The 18,120-nt window shown below is 50.6% G+C and overlaps 2 protein-coding genes and 1 pseudogene across 2 annotated transcripts in view; 2 read left to right on the top strand and 1 right to left on the bottom strand.

Annotated features, from left to right (window-relative positions):
* Window positions 1-18,120, top strand: part of LOC139243030 (zinc finger protein 420-like) — a 124,025-nt pseudogene that overhangs the window by 80,517 nt on the left and 25,388 nt on the right.
* Window positions 1-18,120, bottom strand: part of LOC139243025 (zinc finger protein 271-like) — a 216,749-nt gene that overhangs the window by 188,380 nt on the left and 10,249 nt on the right. The window lies entirely within an intron of this gene.
* Window positions 4,433-18,120, top strand: part of LOC139243026 (zinc finger protein 229-like) — a 484,823-nt gene continuing 471,135 nt past the window's right edge. Inside the window, exon 1 of the mRNA XM_070870618.1 lies at window positions 4,433-4,542. The gene's annotated coding sequence lies outside the window, so the exon portion shown is untranslated. The remainder of the gene's footprint in view (window positions 4,543-18,120) is intronic.

The raw sequence follows: 18,120 nt of genomic DNA, 5'->3' as shown, positions 1-18,120 counted from the left end.
CAGCACCTTCCCAGCATTCACCGTTGTTTTTCTCCACTCGAAACACTGTTGTAAAGGAGCCTTCTGCTCCGTGCCCAGGAACTCTGAATCATGGAAGGGAGCGGCTGGGACACATTTCTTACACACCTCAAGATTAACCCGCACGGTGACTGTGCTGTCAGTGCAGAGAGATGAGAAAGACCAAAGTGCCGTTTGGCCCTCTCAGTGTGGCCCTGAAGGACTGTGTCCAGGCTGAAGTTCTGTTCCCGCCGTACGATCCTCCCCCCAGATTGTCCTCGCTGAGCTCCAGCCAGGTGATGCTAAACACTCCGGTGGGAAAGACAACAATCCACAGCACTGTGTTAAAAGCAAAGCTGATCTATTTGACTTCTATCCAGAATATCCTGGTCACCTACTCATCATCTTCTTCTTTAGTATAGTAGTAGCAAAGCAAATCAAATGTCAATATCTAAGTTGGATATCCAGGCCAAAGCTTCCTGTGTATCAGTGTGGATATCTTGTAGGCTGTCTGTGAATTTCCTCTGATGGCAGTGGAAAGGATAGAGAGGAGCAAATTTTCAGGGAAATTACAGAGAGGTGCAAGAACTATAGAGTAGTGATAACAGGGACTTAAATTATCCGAATATAGACTGGGATAGTAATAATGTAAAGGGGGAAGAATTTCAAAAGTGTGTTCAGGTGAACTTTCTTGATCAGTATGTTTCCGGCCCAATGAGGAAGGAGGCATTGCTGGATCTGGTCCTGGAGAATGAGGTGGGTCAGGTGGAGCATGTTTCACTAGGGGAACATTTAGGGAATAGTGATCATAGTATCCTAATGTTTAGGTTAGCTATGAAAAAGAACAAAGAGCAATCTATAGTCAAAATAATTAATTGGAGGAAAGCCAATTTCAATGGGATGAGAATGGATCTGGCCCAGGTAAATTTGAATCAAAGATTGGCAGGCAAAACTAATTGAACAATGGAATGCCTATTAAAGAGATGGTTTGGACAAATGTGGATTAATTAAGGAAAGCCAACACGGATTTGTTCAAAGCAAATCGTGTTCAAATAACTTGATTGAGATTTTTGATGAGGTAATGGAGACGGCTGATCAGGGTAAAGTGACTGATGATCTGTACATGGACTTCCAAAAGGTGCTTGTTAAAGTTCCACATTATAGGCTTGCCAGCAAAGTTGAAACCCATGGAATAAAAGGCACAGTGGCAGCACAGATACGAAATTGGTTAAGAGACAGGAAATAGAGAGTAGTGGTGAACAGTTGTTTTTCGGACTGGAGGATAGTATACAGTGGTGTATCCCATGGGTCGGTACTAGGACCACTGCTTTTCCTGATATATATTAATGATTTGGACTTTGGTGTAGAGAGCAGTTTTTCAAAATTTGCGGATGACTCAAAACTTGGAAGTATAGTGAACAGTGCGGATGATAGTGATAGACTTCAAGAGGTCATAGACAGGCTGGTGGAATGGGTGGACACGTAGCAGATGAAATTTAACACAGAAAAATGCAAAATGATACATTTTGGGAGGAAGAATGAGGAGAGGCAATATAAATGAAAAGGTATATTTTGAGAGGGGGGGGCAGGGTGCAGGAACAGGGAGATCTGCTGGTATATGTGCTCAAAATATTGAAGGTGACAGGGCAAGATGAGAAAGCAGTTTACAAAGCATAGGGGATCCGGGGCTTTATAAATTGAGGCATCGAGTATAAAAGCAAGGAAGTTATGATGAATTTTTATAAAACACTGGTTCAGCCACAACTGGAATATTGTGTCCAATTCTGGGCACCGCACTTTAGGAGGATGTGAAAGCTTTGGAGAAGATGCAGAAAAGATTTACAAGAATGGTTCCAGGGAAGAGTGACTTCAGTTACGTGGCTAGACTGGTGAAGCTGGGGTTGTTCTCCTTGGAGCAGAGAAGGTTGAGAGGAGATTTGATGGAGGTGTTCAAAACCATGAGGGGTCTGGACAGAGTGGAGAGAGAGAAACTGTTCCCATTGGCCGAAGAATCGAGAACCAGAGGACACAGATTTAAGATGATTGGGCAGAGGAACCAAAGGCGACAGGAGGAAAAACCTTTTAATGCAGCAATTGGTTCGGATCTGGCCTGAAAGGGTGCTGGACGCAGATTCAATCGTGTCTTTCAAAAGGGAATTGGATAAGTACCTGAAAGAAATATATGTGCAGGGCGAGGGAGTGGGACGGGCTGAAGTGCTCCTGCACAGGTACGGGCTTGATGGGCCAAATGGCCTCCTAGTGTGCTGTAAGGATTCTATGATTAAACTCCAGCCCAGTTACAGGAGTTATTAACATCAGTAGAAACAAAGCCCAACTATCAGAATGTACATGGTTCAGTCCTGAAAGTGATTCACAGCAGCAATAATAGCAGAATCCAACCCCTGCAGTCACTTGTCAACTCGCTGGTGTGTCAGCAGGTGGGATGACCACAGTCTGAGCAGGTGAGCGGCCTCTCCCCAGGGTCAGTGCGCTGGTGTACAGTGAGTCCAGATGATCACCTGAATCCAGTCCCGAAGTGAGAGCACCTGAACGGACTCTCGTCAGTGTGAACACATTGATGACAGCTCAGTTCCCTGGAACTTTTATAACACTTCCCCCAGTCCGAGCATTTAAAAGGTCTCTCCCAGTGTGAACTCGCCGATGATTTTCCAGCTCAGACCGGGAATTGAATCGCTTCCCACAGACCCCACATTTACACAGATTCTCCCCGGTGTGACTGCATTTGTGTTTCGCCAGGCCAGAGGATCGACTGAAGCTACATCCACACAACAAACACGTGCACGGTTTCTCCCCGCTGTCAACGCTGCTTTTTGATTCCATGTTTAAAGGTGAGTGATAGTTAGGTCATGATGACACGAGTGACTGTCAGATCTCGATGCGATGTTTGGTTTGAGCTTCGTGGCTGCAAATCCTCCCCTTCTAATGCCCTGTGAAATGAACATAAAACAGGAAAAAGGGAGCATGAGAAAGAAAAAACTAAAGGCAGGTTGTGAAACTGAGCTTCGTGAATCTGGTCATTTATGGGGCCGCACTTTAAAAAAGTGACCACCATTGGCGGAAGGTCGAGAACCGGAGGACATAGATTCAAGGTGATTGGCAAAATAACCAAAGGTGACATAAGAAAAAACATTTTTACACAGTGAATGGTCTGGAATGAACGGCCTGAAAGGGTGGTAGAGGCAGACTCAACAATGGCTTTCAAAAGGGAGTTGGATAAGTACCGAAAAGAAAACTATTTGCAGGGCTACGGGGACAGGACAGATGAGTGGGACTGGCTGAGGTGCTCTTGCAGGGAGTCAGCACGGGCTCGACGGGCCGAATGGTCTCCTCCGCGCTGTAACCATTCCATGATTCTAACATCTCCAAGTTCCCCTCTAAGTCACACACCATCCTGAATCAGATATATATCGCCATTCCAGGTACTCCCGACCTAACTGGGAGCAAGTGCAGCAGTTCAATGGGAAATTAGGGATTGGCAATATATTGCATCCAAAGAATGAATTAAAACAAATCTGTGTATGTAAGAGGGACGTAAAGCCTCTGCAGAAATACTGAATCCTAAAACTCTTTTATATTGTGCACAGAGTCTGTTTAACAATCTAATCTCCCCCAGAGCCCACCTCCCCGGACAGCCCCACATGGGCAATTGTTGGTCCCACTGGGCCCAGGGCCCACCTCCCCGGACAGCCCCACATGGGCAATTGTTGGTCCCACTGGGCCCAGGGCCCACCTCCCCGGACAGCCCCACATGGGCAATTGTTGGTCCCACTGGGCCCAGGGCCCACCTCCCCGGACAGCCCCACATGGACAATTGTTGGTCCCACTGGGCCCAGGGCCCACCTCCCCGGACAGCCCCACATGGGCAATTGTTGGTCCCACTGGGCCCAGAAGTACTGGGGGGGACCCAGCAGCTTCTCCTCCATCCCCACTGCCGCTCAAACTGCTGCAACACACAGAGCCCCACAGGAGGCCCGGGAGCGCCTCCCCCCCGCACCCAGCGCCCACCCCGGGACAGAGCGGCCGTTGCCGGGGGCCTGTCACCGGGAGAAAGCCCCGCAGCTGCCCCCCGGGGGCCCCGCTCGGGGAAAGGCCGGAGCCGCAGGTTGTTGTTCGGGGCCTGAGGCCCACAGCGGGTGTGTGTGAAGCGGGTAATGCGGAGTGTGGTGTCTCGGGCGGGCGGGGCCTGGGCCCGCACTCGGTGTGTGTGAAGCCCGCGTCCCCCCGGGGTTTATTAACCCGCTCCCTCCGCCCATCTCTCAGCCGCTGCCTCAGACACAGCCGGCCCACCGCGCATGCTCAGCTCAGACTGCCCGGGTGATTGACGGCGGCTACGGGCCAATAGGAAGAGCGGGGGCGGGGCTGGAGGACCGAGCGGGCGGGCGGTCCTCCAACCAATCGGAGTGTGCGAGGGGCGGGGCTGAGCCCGGAGCGGCGGCGGCGACAGTCGGTGGGGCCCGGATGATGTGGGACACGAGACGGTGGGTTGTCGGCGCGGGGCAGGAATTGGAGCCGCGAGTGGGGCTGGTGAGCTTCATAAACCCCTGGTGTAGGGCCCAGGGCCCAGTAACAGGCCAGAGGCTGGGCCCGGCTTTGGGCCGCCCGCGGGGACAGGGCCTCAGGCTCCCAGGGACACCCACACTCAATGTATTCTGGAAGCAAGAAAAATGGGAGACTTTCTGAAGCAAATGGTCCAATTTAAAGGTGACCACAAACCTGTGAGGGGCGGGGTCAGCTGATCAATCTGTTCCAGGATTAATAGCAGTATAGAGTACAACAACAAGCTGATTATGGTCAACCTTTATCAGTCACTAGTTACACCTCACATATTGAGGCTTGGGCCCCATTCTGGGCTCCACACTTTGAAAAGTTCATCAATAATAACTTTCAAAACGATGAATGTTTCAAAGGGGAAATGTTCCAGTGTTTTGGGGTAGGTGCAGGGAGCGGCTCTTTCAGTGAGTCGGACAGGCTCGATGGGCCGATTGGTCTTCTGTGCTGTATGGTTCCCTGAAATGGTGACAGTCTGGGAGCATCTGTCTCAGAAGGTGAAATGGAGAGTGGTCAGGGAGAGCCCATCACCAAAACAGGGAGATATTACAGATAGAGAGGGAGGGTTAGAGTGTATAAAGAGGTGACGAGAGCACAGGCACCCAGACAGAGTCAGCACCTTCAGGGGAGGAGAGGGAGGGGAACCAGTGAGTGTGGAACTGAACCCAGCCAGAGTCAGCACCTTCAGGAGAGGGAGGGGAACCAGTGAGTGTGGAACTGAACCCAGACAGAGTCAGCACCTTCAGGGGAGGAGAGGGAGGGGAACCAGTGAGTGTAGAACTGAACCCAGCCAGAGTCAGCACCTTCAGGGGAGGAGAGGGAGGGGAACCAGTGAGTGTAGAACTGAACCCAGACACAGTCAGCACCTTCAGGGAAGCAAGAAAAAATAGTTGGAGATGGTGCGATGGGTTTGGATTTCTGCACAGGGAGGAGGGGACAGTGTGTGGGATGGGTATTTACAGCTTTGGAGAACAAGACTCACCACTTATACTTTATAGTTATCCAGTAGGTCCCTGGATGATCAGTCCATCCTAACACTGTACCATCAAGGGCTTCTTCCCTGGTGCCTACTTCTGCCGAGTGTTACTCCTAGATCCTTACTTTGGACTGTCCGAACCTGTCTATCTTTATTCCCTCCTTTTCATGCAATATTCCTGTCCTAACTCGTCGAGTTGGTGCCAGTAAGTCTGAGTGATCAGGTCAGTAAGTCTAAGGTAATTAGCTTCTTTCCTGCTGAAATTGACAGTGCATACTTGGTCTTTGTGTTGGGGGAAATTGGCTCTGCTTTGGCTGCCCAGTCCGGTGACCTTATGGCCTGTACTTCCACACTACTTACAGTGATGACTTTTGTAAACCGCTTTTACAGGGGTTTAGAAGGGGAGGATATGCAGAGGGGATTAAACCTGGGCCCCTCCTGTTCCGATGACTCAGTCACACTGGTCGGTGCCTGCAGCTACTGAGCCATTGAGAGAAAGTTCCAGTGACCCTGCTGGAAAATGCACGTGTGAGGCCTCAGGTGAGAATAGCTTGTCGACACTCACTGTTGAGGTTCACACATGGACATTGGCACATGGGTCACGTATTGGAGAGAAACGGATGAGTGTTGAACTGAACCCAGCCAGAGTCAGCACCTTCAGGGGAGGAGAGGGAGGGGAACCAGTGAGTGTAGAACTGAACCCAGCCAGAGTCAGCACCTTCAGGGGAGGAGAGGGAGGGGAACCAGTGAGTGTAGAACTGAACCCAGCCAGAGTCAGACATTAGTGAACCAGTTGGGTTTTTACGACAATCCGGTTGCTGTCATGGTCACTTTGTTGTAATGCCAGTCCCACAATTCAGCAGATTCATTCAGTTCAAATTACTAACCTGCCTCTTATTAAAGAAGCAGTAGCAGGACATTTGGAAAAGCAGAATTCAGTCAGGCAGAGTCATGTTTCACAAATTTGTCTTGTCTATTACTAACCAGCCTCTTTGTGGGTTCTCTCTCACACTCTCTTTTTCCTGTTATAAATTAATTTGACAGGGTATTAGAAGGGGAGGATTTGCAGACGGGAAACTCAAATTGCATGCCGCATCAAGATCTGACGGTGTCACTCGATTCATTGGGACCGGTATATCATCAGCCCCTCAATATGGAAGCAAAAAGCACCGTTGACAGTGGGGAGAAAGTGTACACGTGTTCTGTGTGTGGACAAGGCTTCAGCCGAATCTCTGGCCTATCGAGACACAAGCGCAGTCACACTGGGGAGAGGCCGTTTACCTGTTCAGAGTGTGGGAAGGGATTCATTCAGTCATCCCACCTTCTGATACACCAGCGAGTTCACACTGGGGAGAGGCCGTTCACCTGCTCCGAGTGTGGGAAGGGATTCACTTCGTCATCCAACCTGCTGAATCACCAGCGAGTTCACACTGGGGAGAGGCCGTTTATCTGCTCCGAGTGTGGGAAGGGATTCACTCAGTCATCCAGCCTGCTGACACACCAGCGAGTTCACACTGACGAAAGACCTTTTAAATGCCCGGACTGCAGGAAGTGCTATAAAAGTCCCGGGCAACTGATGTGCCATCAACGTATTCACACTGGGGAGAGACCGTTCAGGTGCTCTCGCTGCGGGACTGGGTTCACGCGATCATCTGGACTTACTATACACCAGCGCATTCACACTGGGGAGAGGCCGTTCACCTGCTCTGAGTGTGGGAAGGGATTCACTCAGTCATGCAACCTGCTGACACACCAGCGAGTTCACAAGTGACTGTAGGGCATGGATTCTGCTGGTATTGCTGCTGTTAATCACATCCAGGACTGAACCATGTTCATTCTGACATTTGGGGTTTGTTTCTGCTGATAACTCCTGTAACTGGGCTGGAGTTTAATATTCTGGATGAATGGGAAATAAATCAGCTTTGCTTTCAACATATTGCTGTGGATTTTTGTCTTTCCCACCGGAGTGTTTAGCATCACCCAGCTGGAGCTCAGAGAGGACAATCTGAGGGGTATCGTACGGTGGGAACAGAACTTCAGCCTGGACACAATCCTTCAGGGCCACACTGAGCGGGCCAAACAGCACTTTGGTCTCTCTCCTCTCTGCACGGACAGCAAAGTCACCGTGTGGGTTAATCTTGAGGTGTGTAAGAAATGTGTCCCACTCTTCCATGGTTCAGAGCTCCTGGGCATGGAACAGAAGGCTCCTTTAGAAATTATCCCCAGAGCTTTGTTTGCTTTTTTAAATGGCCGTATTAACGCACGTCGCTACTTTTAATGATTTGTGTATCTGTACCCCTCGATCCCTTTGCTCCTCTGCCCTATTTAGACCCTTATTTTACAAATAAAATGTGGCCTCCTTATTCTTCCTACCAAGACGCACCACCTCTCACTGATCTATACTGAAATTCATTTCCCAATTACACACGCATTCTGCAACTTATTAATGTCTTGCATTTTGTCACAGTCTTCCTCAGTATTAACTCTATCTCCCAATTTGTGTCATCTAAAAATGTGGAAATTGTACTTCTGATTCCCGAGTCCAAATCCTTTATGTAAATGATGAACAACAATGGTCCCAGCACCGATCCCTGGGGAACACCATCTCCCACCTATTGCCAGAACAGTGGTCCCAGCACCGATCCCTGTGGAACACCACCTCCCACCTATTGCCAGAACAGTGGTCCCAGCACCGATCCCTGGGGAACACCACCTCCCACCTATTGCCAGAACAGTGGTCCCAGCACCGATCCCTGGGGAACACCATCTCCCACCTATTGCCAGAACAGTGGTCCCAGCACCGATCCCTGTGGAACACCACCTCCCACCTATTGCCAGAACAGTGGTCCCAGCACCGATCCCTGGGGAACACCATCTCCCACCTATTGCCAGAACAGTGGTCCCAGCACCGATCCCTGGGGAACACCATCTCCCACCTATTGCCAGAACAGTGGTCCGAGCACTGATCACTGTGTAACATCACCTCCCACCTATTGCCAGTCTGAGTAGCTACTCTTAACCCCTACTCTCTGTTTCCTGTTTTGTAACCAGCTTGCTACCCACAAGATCTACAAGATGACCAAGGTCAGGCCGTGTGGAGTGAAGGGCCAGGCAGCAGAATGGATGGAAAGATGGCTGCAAAACAGAAATCATTTGTTGGAGTTGAGGACAGGGGTGATGGGTGATCGTGACTTGGTGCGAGTTAGGACACGGGCTGCTGAGTATCGATGACCTCAAGTTTACATAATGTAGAATGTGGGAGGCCAGCCAGGAGTGAGTTGGAGTAGTCATGTCTGGAGGTAACAAGGGCGTGGATGAGAGTTTCAGCAGCAAGAGAGCCGTTCTTAACGTCCGTCCAGACTCCAGGGCCAGTTTTGTTTTTTGCAGCCTAGCGGAGTCCATGGCCCATGTCTATAATCAATGTGGGAGGTTGCAGTCCCTGTATAGTTACCTGAATGGGTGCTCCTCAATTTTTCATTACAATTTAGCCCCATATTCCTAATCTTTTGCCTCCCGTGTGGGGGTGGGGGTGGGGGAGGGGGGTGGTGTGGGTAAGTCACAGGATCTTCTGGACCTGCTCTTGGGCCTGGCCAGAACAGCAATTTGTAGGTCCAGGATGGACGGGGCCCGGGGAGTCGCTGTGGCTGCCTGCCTCTCTTCCTGCGGTCTTGTCTGTGTCCGGGTGGCCCTGGAGAGGGAGCAGGCCGTGTCCACCGGTACATAAGAACATAACAGATAGGAGCCGGAGTAGGCCATTTTGCCCCTTTGGGCCTGCTCTGCCATTCAACAAGATCATGGCTGATCTTCTACCTCAACTCCATCTACCTGCACTATCTCCATATCCCTTAATTCCCTTAGTTTCCAAAAAAAGATTGCATTCTGTCTACTCAATGACTGAGCACCTACAGCTCTCTGGAGCAGGAGTTTTCCAAAAATTCTCCATCCTCTGAGTGAGGAAATGTCTCCTCATCTCAGTCCTAAATGTCTGAGACCTTATTCTGCAGTATGAATGAGCAAGCAAATCAATTTCCACACAGAGCAGGTGAACGGACTCTCCAGCGTGAACTCGTTGGTGTGTCAGCAGCATGGATGAGCAAGCGAATCCCTTCCCACACATGGAGCAGGTAAATGGCCTCGCCCCAGTGTGAGTGCGCTGGTGTGCAATGAGGGTGAATGACTGAACCTCTTCCCACAGCGAGAGCGACTGAACTGTTTCTCGTCAGTGTGAACTCGCTGGTGTTGAATCAGATCTGCAGAGCTTTTAAAGCAGTTCACACCGTTGGATTATTTAAAAGGTGTCCCATCAGTGTGAACCTGCTGGTGTCTCAGAAGATGTGATAAATGAATGAATCCCTTCCCACACACGGATCAGGTGAACGGCCTTTCCCCAGTGTGACTGCATCGATGAATTTCCAGCTGGGATGGGGAACGGAATCCTTTCCCACAGTCCCCACATTCCCACGGTTTCTCCATGGTGCAGTGTCCTTGTGACTCTCCATGTTGGACGATCAGTTGAAGCCTCGTCCACACACACAACACGTGTTCGGTTTCTCCCCGCTGTGAATGGTGCGATGTTTTTTCAGGCTGTGTAACTGGTTAAAGCTCTTTCCACAGGCAGTGCACTGGAACACTCACTCGGGTGTGTGTGTCTCGGTGCTTTTCCAGTCACACTGATGTTTGAAATCTTTTCCCACGGACAGAACAGACAAACATTTCTCCTTCCACATTCAAAGACTGATGATAGTCAGGTCCTGAGCGAGTGACTCAGTCAGATCTTGATTATATGTTTGGTTTGAGTTTTCTGTCTGTAAATTCTCCTCTTCTAATACCCTGTAAAAGGAGTTTACAAAAGTCATCGCTAAGAATAGGATATAAATTCAGAAGAGACAATTCTAGTTTTATGGAACATTCTTTCCTGTCTTGTTCCCACAAAACTGTAAATCCCCGTCCCACACACTCTCCTTCCTGCCTGTACAGAAGTCCAAACCCGATATCTCCAATGTTTTCCCTTTCGTTCGACGTCTCTCCCTCCCCTGAAGGTGCTGACTCTGGCTGGGTTCAGTTCTACACTCACTGGTTCCCCTCCCCTGAAGGTGCTGACTCTGGCTGGGTTCAGTTCTACACTCACTGGTTCTCCTCCCTCTCCTCCCCTGAAGGTGCTGACTCTGGCTGGGTTCAGTTCTACATTCACTGGTTCCCCTCCCCTAAAGGTGCTGACTCTGGCTGGGTTCAGTTCTACACTCACTGGTTCCCCTCCCTCTCCTCCCCTGAAGGTGCTGACTCTGGCTGGGTTCAGTTCTACACTCACTGGTTCCCCTCCCCTAAAGGTGCTGACTCTGGCTGGGTTCAGTTCTACACTCACTGGTTCCCCTCCCCTAAAGGTGCTGACTCTGGCTGGGTTCAGTTCTACACTCACTGGTTCCCCTCCCTCTCCTCCCCTGAAGGTGCTGACTCTGGCTGGGTTCAGTTCCACATTCACTGGTTCCCCTCCCTCTCCTCCCCTGAAGGTGCTGACCCTGGCTGGGTTCAGTTCTACACTCACTGGTTCCCCTCCCCTGAAGGTGCTGACTCTGGCTGGGTTCAGTTCTACACTCACTGGTTCCCCACTGTTTGTGAAGTGCTCCTGGCACTTTATTAAACACACACAGCAGAAGCACATTAATGCGATTGGAGATCACTGACTGATGAGCAACCAGCCCGGTAGAGTCTCCTGAGAAGTCGATCCCTTTACAGCCAGTATTAACGTTTGCTATGTCAAAGGCGCTATATAAATAAGTTATTATTACAGGAGCTGGGACACGGGAAGCGTTTAATTAAAATCAGTGATTCATTTGTTAACTAAAAATAGTAATTTTGCCTTAATTTACAGACACTCCCTGACCAGTCCCCATTTCTCCATTTACAGACACTCCCTGACCAGTCCCCATTTCTCCTCCATTTACAGACACTCCCTGACCTGTCCCCATTTCTCCTCCATTTACAGACACTCCCTGACCAGTCCCTATTTCTCCTCCATTTACAGACACTCCCTGACCGGTCCCTATTTCTCCCCCATTTACAGACACTCCCTGACCAGTCCCCATTTCTCCATTTACAGACACTCCCTGACCAGTCCCCATTTCTCCTCCATTTATAGACACTCCCTGACCAGTCCCCATTTCTCCTCCATTTACAGACACTCCCTGACCAGTCCCCATTTCTCCTCCATTTACAGACACTCCCTGACCAGTCCCCATTTCTCCTCCATTTACAGACACTCCCTGACCGGTCCCCATTTCTCCTCCATTTACAGACACTCCCTGACCGGTCCCCATTTCTCCTCCATTTACAGACACTCCCTGACCAGTCCCTATTTCTCCTCCATTTACAGACACTCCCTGACCGGTCCCCATTTCTCCTCCATTTATAGACACTCCCTGACCAGTCACCATTTCTTCTCCATTTACAGACACTCCCTGACCAGTCCCCATTTACAGACACTCCCTGACCAGTCCCCATTTCTCCTCCATTTACAGACACTCCCTGACCGGTCCCCATTTCTCCTCCATTTACAGACGCTGCCTGACCAGTCCCCATTTCTCCTCCATTGACAGACACTCCCTGACCTGTCCCTATTTCTCCATTTACAGACACTCCCTGACCAGTCCCCATTTCTCCTCCATTTACAGACACTCCCTGACCTGTCCCTATTTCTCCATTTCCAGACACTCCCTGACCAGTCCCCATTTCTCCCCCATTTACAGACACTCCCTGACCGGTCCCCATTTCTCCTCCATTTACAGACACTCCCTGACCGGTCCCCATTTCTCCCCCATTTACAGACGCTGCCTGACCAGTCCCCATTTCTCCATTTACAGACACTCCCTGACCAGTCCCCATTTCTCCTCCATTTACAGACACTCCCTGACCAGTCCCCATTTCTCCTCCATTTAGACACTCCCTGACCAGTCCCCATTTCTCCTCCATTTACAGACACTCCCTGACCAGTCCCCATTTCTCCTCCATTTACAGACACTCCCTGACCAGTCCCTATTTCTCCTCCATTTACAGACACTCCCTGACCAGTCCCCATTTCTCCCCCATTTACAGACACTCCCTGACCAGTCCCTATTTCTCCTCCATTTACAGACACTCCCTGACCAGTCCCCATTTCTCCCCCATTTACAGACACTCCCTGACCGGTCCCAATTTCTCCTCTATTTACAGACACTCCCTGACCAGTCCCCATTTCTCCTCCATTTACAGACACTCCCTGACCAGTCCCCATTTCTCCTCCATTTACAGACACTCCCTGACCAGTCCCCATTTCTCCCCCATTTACAGACACTCCCTGACCAATCCCCATTTCTCCCCCATTTACAGACACTCCCTGACCGGTCCCCATTTCTCCTCCATTTACCGACACTCTCTGACCAGTCCCCATTTACAGACACTCCCTGACCGGTCCCCATTTCTCCTCCATTTACAGACACTCCCTGACCAGTCCCCATTTCTCCATTTACAGACACTCCCTGACCAGTCCCTATTTCTCCTCCATTTACAGACACTCCCTGACCAGTCCCCATTTCTCCTCCATTTACAGACACTCCCTGACCAGTCCCTATTTCTCCCCCATTTACAGACACTCCCTGACCAGTCCCCATTTCTCCCCCATTTACAGACACTCCCTGACCAGTCCCCATTTCTCCTCCATTTACAGACACTCCCTGACCGGTCCCCATTTCTCCTCCATTTGCAGACACTCTCTGACCAATCCCCATTTACAGACACTCCCTGACCAGTCACCATTTCTCCCCCATTTACAGACACTCCCTGGCCAGTCCCCATTTACAGACACTCCCTGACCAGTCCCTATTTCTCCTCCATTTACAGACACTCCCTGACCGGTCCCCATTTCTCCCCCATTTACAGACACTCCCTGACCGGTCCCCATTTACAGACACTCTCTGACCGGTCCCCATTTACAGACACTCCCTGACCAGTCCCCATTTACAGACACTCCCTGACCAGTCCCCATTTACAGACACTCCCTGACCAGTCCCCATTTCTCCTCCATTTACAGACACTCCCTGACCGGTCCCCATTTCTCCCCCATTTACAGACACTCCCTGACCGGTCCCCATTTACAGACACTCTCTGACCGGTCCCCATTTACAGACACTCCCTGACCAGTCCCCATTTACAGACACTCCCTGACCAGTCCCCATTTACAGACACTCCCTGACCAGTCCCCATTTCTCCTCCATTTACAGACACTCCCTGACCGGTCCCCATTTCTCCCCCATTTACAGACACTCTCTGACCAGTCCCCATTTCTCCCCCATTTATAGACACTCCCTGACCGGTCCCCATTTCTCCCCCATTTCCAGACACTCCCTGACCAGTCACCATTTCTCCTCCATTTACAGACGCTCCCTGACCGGTCCCCATTTCTCCTCCATATACAGACACTCCCTGACCTGTCCCCATTTCTCCTCCATTTACAGACACTCCCTGACCAGTCCCCATTTCTCCTCCATTTACAGACACTCCCTGACCGGTCCCCATTTCTCCTCCATTTACAGACACTCCCTGACCAGTCACCATTTCTCCATTTACAGACACTCCCTGACCAGTCCCCATTTCTCCATTTACAGACACTCCCTGACCGGTCCCCATTTCTCCCCCATTTACAGACACTCCCTGACCAGTCACCATTTCTCCTCCATTTACAGACACTCCCTGACCTGTCCCCATTTCTCCTCCATTTACAGACACTCCCTGACCAGTCACCATTTCTCCATTTACAGACACTCCCTGACCAGTCACCATTTCTCCTCCATTTACAGATGCTCCCTGACCTGTCCCCATTTCTCCTCCATTTACAGACACTCCCTGACCAGTCCCCATTTCTCCATTTACAGACACTCCCTGACAGTCCCCATTTCTAGACACTCCCTGACCAGTCACCAATTCTCCTCCATTTACAGACGCTCCCTGACCGGTCCCCATTTCTCCTCCATTTACAGACGCTCCCTGACCGGTCCCCATTTCTCCTCCATTTACAGACGCTCCCTGACTCGCTGGGGATTTCCCAGCACTTCCGGGTTGTCCCGGAGTTTGTGTCTGAAACTGGTGGGTAGTTGTGGGGAGCGGATAATGCGGAGTGTTGTCTCTCGGGCCTGGGCCCACACTCGCTGTGTGTGTGAAGACCCCCCCCCAGGGGTTCGGAAGAGCGAGGCGGGGCTGGAGCTCGTAGTCGGATGGTCCTCCACCCAATCAGAGTGTGAGGGGCGGGACTTGTGAGACCCAGTGGGCGGGGCTGAGCCCGGATCTCCCTCATTGGCTGAAACTCTACCCCATTGTTGAAGCTGATTTCTCTAAACTCCAGGAGGAAACTGGAGCTTTGTGTTGTGGCTTTAAACAGATGGAACCCTGTGGGCTGGAGCAAACATTGCAACGTTTGGTAGTGAAATGGATTCATTCAGGACACACAGCAGGGATTATTTCAGGAAGTAACACAGTGCAGTGAGAAAGGAAATGCAGGGGATGTTGTGAGGATGGATTGTTAAAAGGTGTTTGATCAGGTACCGGACAGGAGGCTTGTTGATCAAATTAAAGCTCACGGTGTTAAAGGGAGTGGGGCAGTGTGGAGAGGAAGTTGGGTAAAGGGCAGAAAACAGCGAGTTGTTGCAATCTGGAACGCACTGCCTGATAGGGCGGTGGAAGCAGATTCAATAGTAACTTTCAAACGTGAATTGGATAAATACGAAAGGGACAATATTTGCAGAGTTATGGGGAAAGAGCAGGGGAGTGGAATTAACTGGATAGCTCTACCATAGAGTCAGCATGGGTATGATGGGCCGAACGGCCTCCTTCTGTGTTGTTTCATTCTATGAAACTGACGGACGATCTTACCCAGAATGCCCTGACCACATATCCCCAGCATAACCAAGACCGCCTATTTCCACCTCCGTAACATCGCCCGTCTCCACCCCTGCCTCAGCTCAGCCTCTGCTGAAACCCTCATCCATTCCTCGGTTCACTCAGCATCAGTGTCGCACATACCTTGGGAGTGTTTGATGGGTCAGTGTAGAGGGAGCTTTACTCTGTATCTAACCCGTGCTGTACCTGCCCTGGGAGTGTTTGATGGGACAGTGTAGAGGGAGCTTTACTCTGTATCTAACCCCCTGTACCTGCCCTGGGAGTGTTTGATGGGACAGTGTAGAGGGAGCTTTACTCTGTATCTAACCCCCTGTACCTGCCCTGGGAGTGTTTGATGGGACAGTGTAGAGGGAGCTTTACTCTGTATCTAACCCGTGCTGTACCTGCCCTGGGAGTGTTTGATGGGACAGTGTAGAGAGAGCTTTACTCTGTATCTAACCCGTGCTGTACCTGCCCTGGGAGTGTTTGATGGGACAGTGTAGAGAGAGCGTTACTCTGTACCTAACCCGTGCTGTACCTGCTCTGGGAGCATTTCATAGAATCATAGAAATTTACAGCACAGCAAGAGGCCATTTCGGCGCATTGTATCCGTGCCGGCCGACAAAGAGCTATCCAGCCGAATCCCACTTTCCAGCTCTTGGTCCGTAGCCCTGTAGATTTCAGCACTTCAATTGCACATCGAAGTATTTTTTTAAATGTGACGAGGCTTGCTGCCTCTACCACACTTTCACACAGGGAGTTACAGACCCCTATCTCTCTCTGGGTGAAGAAATTTGCCCTCATATCTCATCTAAATTACTTTAAATCTATGTCCCCTGATTGTTGACCCCTCCGCCAAAGAAAACAGGGCTTCCTATCCATTCTATACAGGCCCTCATAACCTGATACGCCTCAATCAGGTCTCCCCTCGGCCTCCTCTGTCTCAAAGAAAACAGACCCAGCATCGACTATCTTTCCTCATAGCCAAAATTATTGTAATATTCTTGTACATCTCCTCTGCACCGTTCCAGTGCAATCACATCTTTCCTGTAATGTGGTGACCAGAACTGCACACAGTATTCCAGCTGCAGCCTGACCAGTGTTTTATACATTTCAAGCATAACCTCCTTGCTCTTGTATTCCATGCCTCGACTAATAAAGGCAAGTATTCCACATGCCTTCTTAACCACCTTATCTACCTGGCCTGCAACTTTCAGGGGATCTGTGGACCAATGGCCCTGTTTTATTATTTAAAGGGGCTGCTCCTGAAATTCTGGCTGCACTTCAGTCCCACTCTCCTGATCTTTGGGCACCCTGTGCGGAGGGGAGCGGGTAGGTCCGAGGGCCTCCTCGTAGGACTGCTCCTGGGCACGGCCAAGGGTGCCATCAGCCGGTCCAGGCAGCGGGCGGTCGTTCAACCTGACTGCCTGCCTCTCTTCCGCTCTTACATCCGGTCCAGGGTGTCCTTGGAGATGGAGCACGCGGTGTCCACCGGTACGCTCGCGGCCTTCCGCGAGAGGTGGGCACCGGAGGGACTGGAGTGCATCATCACGCCCGGCAACCAAATTTTAATTTGATTTTATATTTTAAAGTTTAATTTGTTTTAATTGCCGGTGTTTTTTTTAGTGTCCCCCTCCGCTTTTATAGGGGGCACTTGGAGGAAAAAAATGATGTTAGTGCCCAAAAAAAAACTTTAAAAAAAACAAAAACACAAAAACCCCCCCAAAAAAAACACAAAAAAAGGGCTTTGGAAATGTTTGGTGCGCCCCCCCAGATCAGGGGGGACATGATTTAACGATTTAATATTTTAATTTTCTCACAAAAAGAGTTCTGTGGACCAATGGTGGAGCTTTGGAGGCGTGGCCTATTCAGTTGGAGCTGTGCTGTGGTGAGAAAAGGAACTCCCTGCTTTGCTCCTGCCTGGAAGGCCAAGAGTGAGCCCTAAGACCAGCCCAGGAAGAAGAGGAGGGGGCTTACTACAATTCAACGTCCAGAGGGAGAGGAGGAGAGCAGAAAATGTATCATTTATTACTGCTACAGAGAGTTGGAGAGAGGGGGAAAAGAACAACCTGAGAAAACACCATCCAGTGTGGAAGGAGGGAGAGCCATTTCTACAATCTTTGACAGGTGGGTGTGTTTTGGTGCATTCCCTGAAAGACTTTGTTGTATCGGTGGGGGGAGGAAAGAAGACCTTTCAAGGGCCGGAACATCGCGGGGGGGGTGTGTGTGTGGGGGTCTTGCTTACAGCTAGGCCCCACACACCACTGAAGCACCCCTCCCCCATTGCCTAGCCTGGGATAGCTGGAGCGACCTGGCTGAAGAATCTTTAATCACCCTATTACACATCGTTGGGAGTGTGTGCCTGGGTGGCTCCAGCTACCCCAGGTGAAGACATTTTCTCCCCCCACCCGAAGACCATCAACAAAGACTGTGTTTTTTGCCATCTGGGGAGTGCACACCAAGAAACACCCACCCATCGCTGTGAGGGGAGACCTGCCCTCACAGCTTCCCTCTTTCCCACCCGGCCCCACTCTTTCTCTCTCTGCCTCTTCCCTCTCTCTCTGAGAGCCCCTTTCCTCCTAATTGTAAAACAATTAAGACAACTGAGTAGAGGGAGCAAGGCCCCTCCCCAATTGCCAACTAGTGGTGAGGTGTGCCCCATTAAGAGCTCCCTC

The sequence above is a fragment of the Pristiophorus japonicus genome, unplaced genomic scaffold (assembly GCF_044704955.1).
Source record: "Pristiophorus japonicus isolate sPriJap1 unplaced genomic scaffold, sPriJap1.hap1 HAP1_SCAFFOLD_158, whole genome shotgun sequence".
NCBI classification, from domain to species: Eukaryota; Metazoa; Chordata; class Chondrichthyes; family Pristiophoridae; genus Pristiophorus; species Pristiophorus japonicus.
This window is presented reverse-complemented; position numbering and strand designations above follow the sequence as displayed.